The 7721-nt window shown below is 36.7% G+C and overlaps 1 pseudogene; it reads left to right on the top strand.

The window, feature by feature from the left end:
• Nucleotides 1-5946: 5946 nt before the first annotated feature.
• Nucleotides 5947-7389, top strand: LOC130558874 (GTPase IMAP family member 7-like; annotated as a pseudogene).
• Nucleotides 7390-7721: the final 332 nt, after the last annotated feature.

Genomic DNA, 7721 nt, shown 5'->3' with positions numbered 1-7721 from the left:
TTATCCATGACAGCAAGCAAAGTGCTGTGACCTGGGCCAATTTCTGTTTCACTTTTGAACACAGAACCAGAGAGAAGGGAGTAGCATAGCATCATCTGATGTCGAAATGCCATGGTCTTGCAAATATTTTTGAAGTTACAGGTGACATGGCTGATGCGTTTAAAAAAGCCATGTTTAGCTTCAAAACGCATAGACCAGAACTGTGTCAGGGGTCCCAACTTTAAAGTTGCATTTGGATAGTGCACCATAAAATGGTGCTTTGGACGAAGATGCAAACTGGGGTACAGCTCTAGAAACAAAGCGTGATGCTCATCAATGATCTCAGCCAAGTAAACTGTAGCTTCTTGTGTAAGAGATGGAGAGAAAATAAATTCCATGCATTCCAGAAGGAGAAGCAAGAGATCCCAGTCCTTGTTTTCTTCAGGTATGAGGTCCCCCATCAGACATGGCAACCACCTGAGGAGACACCATGTTTGGGCCGCAGACTGATGCATAGCCCCTTCAAGATTTTTAAGTTCATGCTTACCGACGACAGATGGCTTGTTCTTTAGATCAGGAAAGCCATAATCAAAACTTGTTATTCTGAAGTTAAGTTTTTCAAGGGTGAGGTGTTTGTCTTCGATCAGTGAACCAAGTATTAACTTCAATTCATATGGACCCACCCCTTCCAGGATGTCATGCATGATGCCTGCAACTTTATTGTTCATCACATTGAAGTAGGACTGATTATTCAGTGTTGTGTCTCTCTTGACACCTGTCTCTGACAAGTTGGCATGATGAACATCTTCAGCATGGTTTGCTTCATTTCTTATCAGTGTAACATCCTGTTTTGTTTGTGTCCTTGTAGTGCGTTTGTGTGCCTTGCACATGCGACAGAAGTAATTACCAGAGAAGCTTTCAGTAAATCCAAGAAGGGCATTTAAGCCAAGATTGTCACCACACAACTGAGCAACTGAAAACAGCATTTCACCCTTGAAGTGTGGTGTGTTGAGGGTAATGCCATGATTGGAACGTAAACCAAATATATGAATAGGAAACAATAAAACAAAGCTATCATTGTACCTGATCATTTTTATGGGAAGCAGAGTAGAATAAAGTACAGCTTTTTGTTATATGTAAAAGACTCCGTTACAAACTTGCCTGTTTGCATCTCTGACTACAGGGGTTTTGAAAAACTGACAAAGCATGTTACTCCCAAATATTACCATAATAAATAGCTGCCCACTACTCGTGTGTTTTTGGGTGTGCAGTGTGTATTCATAACTCATTTCTCTAATGTGTGTGCACTAACTGGATGGGTTACCATACTTTTTTCATGATATTGAACAAAATACATACAATAACTTGCTAAATAATGCGATTTGACAAATTATAATCAAGTCTAAAAACTACATCACCAACGTACATGTTTGATATCCTTTCTGGGAAAGAATGCATTACACCTTCATTGTTGCACCACATAACATCAAATCTGACAAAACTACTTTTGAAGTATTAAAATCATGCAGTTATCATAGACTACTATGATACGCAAATTGTTATATGCAAATTTGAAATCGTGCAGCCCTAGTAACAACTTAAAGGGATAGTTCACCCAAAAATGACAATTCTTTCATCATTTACTCATAGCCTTATTTCAAACCTGTATGACTTTCTTTCTTCCGCAGAACGCAAAAGAAGATATTTTGAAGAAAGCTGGTAACCGAAGCACACTGGCACCCATTCACTTGCATTGTATGGACACAAATCCAATGCAAGTGAATTGATGCTGCCGTTGTTTGTTTACCAACATTCTTCAAAATATATTCTTTTGTGTTCTGCAGAAGAAAGTCATACAGGTTTGAAATCACAAAATGGTGAGCAAATGATGAAATAATTTTATTTCTTTTAAAATTTTTATAACTATCACTTTAACATTGTCTTTGTCTTAATAAAAATTTACTTACCTTTAAAGGTGTCTATTAGATTGTCAAGCTGCCATTCAGTCAATTTCTCTTTTACATAGCTGTCCATGAGTGCCAGCAGCAAAGTCAGTCACTAGAATTAAAATTCAGATTAAGTTCATCAGAATTTCACAAAACTGTGCAAAGTATTTACAAGCACGTGTATTTATTGAAAATATATCAAGCAGTCAATTGAGAATAATACCATTCAATATCCTCTTCAAATTTTTAGATTTTAATAATTTGTTAGTTTATATAGCAGAAAAGATCATTTGGCTTCCCATGCCACTTTTCTTGATACTTAGTAAATCATTAACTTAAATGGGTTTAAAGGGCTGAACATGAATGTGTATTTCTCCTTTTCTTAGTTGCTGTTTAGGGAGAAAAGATTGCATGTCGCTCATATTACTCCGACTACTATCAAGCTCTCCAAAGTATTTAAAACATTTCTGTTTCTGACAAAAACATTACAGAAGACACATAACGGAATTTTACTTTCACTGAACTGACCCTGTCGCTTCTCCTGACAAATAATCCTAAAATACTAATGAAACTTTCCACACACAACTCATTAATGAGACTAGTTAACGTAGTTTCCTGCCGGATTTCTGTGAGGGGCTAAAATACTGGATGTAACGTTAATGGTTACAACTACGCAAGGATTTAATACGATACCCGTTTCCCCCTTATAAATATGCAATGAATCCATGATGGACATGATATGAACATTAACTTTTGTGTATCTGACTAATTTACCTCAGGATTTAACGTGTTAGGGCTAAGGGGATCACGGCGCTCTGTCTGGATAAAATACCAAACCGCTTTTTCCCCTTTTAAATTCCTGAAGAAACCTTGATGGAAACCATATTGAAGCGATGAATTTAGAAGTTGTAAATTACTGAATGTTCAAAAGGCGGCAAATATAGCTTGTTTTTAACTACCGTTACGACCTAAAATTAACGTCGACGCCTTTGCTAACTATTAACATGGCTAAATTAATTGTCATAGAATAACAAAAAAAGCATTAACACCGCTCATATCAAATCATTTAACTGTTATCTAAATAAATTATGGTTGCGACTACCACAGCTTATTTAAGTAAAAAGTCACATTAACTTACCATAAATTTCTGCCTGCTCCGGGCGTGATTCAGTCAGAAGTAAAAACTCCAGAAAGTTCTGCAAATTATAAACCAATCGCTGGGTCAAAGTAACCCAACGAGGTGTTTATCTGTTTTTTTCCAAAATGATCCTGGATTTGACAGACACAGAAGACAGACTGCTAACGTTAAATGTACTATTCTTATGCCAGCTAATTTTGTGCACGCAACTTTAGTGAATATTACTAAAAGGGATTTTACATATGAATTACTAAAGGGATTACGTGTGAGTGCAACCCAAATTTAACACGAAACACACCTTTCTCATAACATAGCTAGGACAATTAGCAGTGGCACAGAATAAAAACACTCCCCACATCCCCATATCAACAATATTACAAATATAGGTTTAATTTACATTAACTTACCGTAAATACCGCAAGCTCTGAGTGGCGGTCCCCTCGCCTCGGCAAAGAATGGCCGTTCTTAATTAGACAAACTCAAAGAACGGACTTCCGCTCTTGCTGGATCGGACTTCGCAAGTTCACACTCGGAGTTCGAACGGCAGGACACAGTTCAGAACACAGCAGAGTACATGCTTCACACAGCCGTGATACATACATGCAATCCCATTTTATTTTTATGTAGATTTACATTTAAACGAAGTAATATGAAATTATATAAACCACTGAATCCTGTCGTTTTAATAAAAAAAAAACATTAATGTGAATAAGTCAACGTGCTCACTCTGATTAACGTTATCCTAACTGTGTATGTTACTGTGCTAACGTTACGTAATAAAATATATAAAAGTTATACAATTTACCCTCCGTCTAAACGATCTGCACAGAAACAAATAGACTAATGAGAGCAAAGATTGACTGTTATTTATACCTAAAATAAAATAAATACGTTGTTTAACTACTACAGAGACATAACAAACAGCGGTGATTTTCAGCAGGACCTACCAAGGTGAGGCAGCATTGGGCAGGGTACATGAGCATGGAGCGCCCGGTTGTTGTTTGGAGGTCACATCTCCGAAAACGTTTGAGCACATTTTTAAATAGACATTATCTTTACTAGCCGAACGATATTTTGAATTTAACACACATACATTCTCGCCAAACAAGTCTTAAAACTACATTTTGTAACACCATAACAGTAATATTTCGAACATTATGTAGAAACAGCCGACCAAAGAAAAGGAGTAAACCAGTTATTGTGTCAAAATAACCCAACCAGGTGTTCATCTATGATTGACCCCCTACATTTCATTTGACCCAGCATACACAACCCAACAACGTGTTTACAGAAATAACCCAGCACTTTTTAGAGTGTAGAAAAGGTAGTGTCCACTCAGTTGTGCTCTTTCTTACAAAATAATGACGAAAAATTTCAGTCAGGCTTTAGACCGCATCATAGTACTGAAACTGCGCTCGTTAAAATCACAAACGACCTGCCTATAGCATCTGATAAAGGTAACATCTCACTCCTAAACCTGCTTGACCTTAGTGTTGTGTTCAAAACTGTTATCCATAAAATACTTAGATCGCTTACACAATTATACCTGTAATCAGGGACAGGCACTACAATGGTTCAGATCTTACTTATCAGACAGACATCAATTTGTCCATTTAAATGGGGAATCATCAAATCTAACGCAAGTAAATTATGGATTACCTCAGGGATTGGTTTTAGGACCCTTGCTATTCTCCATATACATGCTGCCCCTTGGAAACATTATTAGAAAACATGGAATTAGCTTCCACTGTTATGCAGATGATACTCAGCTATATATCTCATCAAGACCAGATGATTCCTTCCAACTATCCAAATTGGCAGAGTGCATCAAAGATATAAAACATTGGATGACTACTAATTTCCTTCTTTTAAATTCTAATAAAACAGAAATATTACATATCGCACCAAAAACATGTAAACAGAATATCTCGGATTATAACCTGCAAATTGAAGGCTGCACTGTTACTCCAACAAATACAGGTAAAGACCTCGGCGTTATATTAGACAGCAACCTGTCATTTAAAAATCACATCTAAAATGTCACAAAACAGTCTTCTTCCACCTTAGAAATGTTGCCAAATTACGAAATATTTTATGTGTGGCTGATGCAGAGAAGCTCATTCATGCATTTGTGACCTCAAGACTTGACTACTGTAATGCACTGCTTAGTGGTTGTCCTGCATCATCAATAAACAAACTACAGTTAGTTCAGAATGCAGCTGCCAGAGTTCTAACCAGGTCCAGAAAATACGATCACATAACCCCAATGTTATCAACCCTTCACTGGTTACCCATTAAGTATCGTATTGACTTTAAAGTTCTTTTAATTACTTATAAAGCCTTAAACGGTTTAGCCCTACCTACATAACAGAGCTTCTACCACACTACAACCCATCACGCTCTAAGATCTCAAAACTCCAGACTTTTGATAACACCTAGAATAACTAAATCCACCAAAGGGGGCGGAGCTTTCTCATCCGTAGCACCTAAACTCTGGAATAGCCTCCCCGATACTATTCGAGGGTCAAACACACTCTCCCAATTTCAATCTAGATTAAAGACGCATCTTTTTAGCCAAGCATTCACTAATACATAGCTAATGAACAGCAGCTATGCTAATTATTCTCTTTCTGCCCTCGCCTCGGGATGCCCATCCCGAGGTAGGGAGAGATTCCGCCAGGCCCAGATGAACGTCATATGCCCATCCCCAACTAGAGTTCCCTTTCTGTCGGTCTCTCGACGTTGTGTCGAACCGACAGAATGGGGTTTGTCTTGAGAACCTATCATCTTCTGAGAAGATCTGTTTTACTCAGATCTATGTGACAGTTTTTAGTTCTACAGTATAAGTTAAATTATGGTAAATCATGGACACTTACCTTCAGAAGGCAGGTCTTCGTTTGAATGTCTTCCTTTCATTTCTCTTCCTAAATAGTCAACATAAAACGAATCTTTAGCCAATCATAAAACTGTGCAAAAGAGGTTGAGCTTTTTCTAAGTTAATTATGTAAACCGGGAGTTAAACCAAGCTCTACTGTATATAGGGTCGGTTACAACAGACCCTAACACAGCTATTTGATCTTCTTAAAACTTGAAAGAAGCAACCCAACCCACAGAAACATAGCCAAAATGAGTAAGTTTTACTGTTCATGTATCTTTGTTATATATAATATGTACAAAAGTGTTTTATAGTAAATAACAATAACTTGTTTAAAATGTCAACAGGTCGGGACGATCTACGCATTGTTTTGGTTGGTAAAACAGGCGCTGGCAAAAGCGCTACAGGGAATACCATCCTTGGTGTGAAAAAGTTCAAATCAGAAGCAAGAGCCACATCAGTTACTAAAAACTGCTTATATGAATCAGAGATTATAGATGGCAAAAACATTTCCATTGTGGACACTCCTGGTCTGTATGATACACAGATGTCTAATGAAGAAGTTATAAATGAGGTGCTGAAATGCATTGAACATGCAGCTCCAGGCCCTCATGTCTTTCTTCTCGTCATTTCTGTTGGACGCTTCACTAAAGAAGAGAAAAACACTGTTGAACTGATTAAGGAGGTTTTTGGCCAAGATGCGCAAATGTACTGTACATGATGGTCTTGTTTACCAGGGCAGATGATCTGGATGGTGAGAGCTTTGATGGTTACCTTGATAACGCTCCAGAGCTACGTGAATTGATTAAGGCATGCAATGGAAGGTACCACTTATTTAATAACAGAGAGAAATATGATCGTACACAGGTAAATGAGTTCATGGGAAAGATTGAAGCCTTGCGGAAACAGAATAAAAACAGCTACTACATCTACCGCATGTTTACAATGGCAGATGAGCTCAAAAACACAATGAAATCTGTGCAAGAAAAAGATTAAATTATTAATGACCTACGGAAGGAATTAAAAGTAAAACAAAATCAAATAGATGATAGCTTTTGTAGCATACTCTAAGCTCAAAATATTTGTATGGTCAGGAATGTACATGCTGTGCAAAATAAAGATTCACATAATGTTAATGTAATGTAGATGTTTTGAATGTATGTGAACAATTTATTCATCCTTTTAATAACTAAATATACAGCATTTCTACTGAATTCATCAGAGATTATGTGGTATCCGGAAGACAGTCTTTATTACTTTCCTTTTGGTATTTGTTGACACAACATTGTCTTTTCATATTTGATTATTGCTTATATTTTAATCATTGGTGATTTTGGGAATTCATGATAACTGTAATGATTATGGGGATTATTATATTGTTACTCTTGTTATATTCATTACTAATCCATGAGTATGTGTATGAGTTTATTGGAAAAGTTTGTAAATAAAACTGATACATTAAAGTTCTTTACTCAGTTCTTCTGCACTCTAAACAAAGTTTATTTTTAAAAAAAAATTAACAACGGTATTTTATATTGGATTCATAAGTATATAAATGTCAGGATTGTGTGAGAGAACGCAGGCAGCAGTGAAGGGGTTAATAAAAAGTATTTAATAAACACAAAACAAAGACCCACGATGGGGTTAAAACATCAATAACAGGGGAATGATAACTTAGCACGACAGAACATAGACTAACTGAAACTGGACTAAACTAAAACACACTTGACAAGAGCTATTACACAACAATATACTAAGACTTAACTTTGACTTGACCGGATAA

Source organism: Triplophysa rosa, linkage group LG9 (genome assembly GCF_024868665.1).
Source record: "Triplophysa rosa linkage group LG9, Trosa_1v2, whole genome shotgun sequence".
Lineage (NCBI taxonomy): Eukaryota > Metazoa > Chordata > Actinopteri > Cypriniformes > Nemacheilidae > Triplophysa > Triplophysa rosa.
Note: the sequence above shows the minus strand (reverse complement) of the source record. Positions and strands in the feature narration are given on the sequence as shown.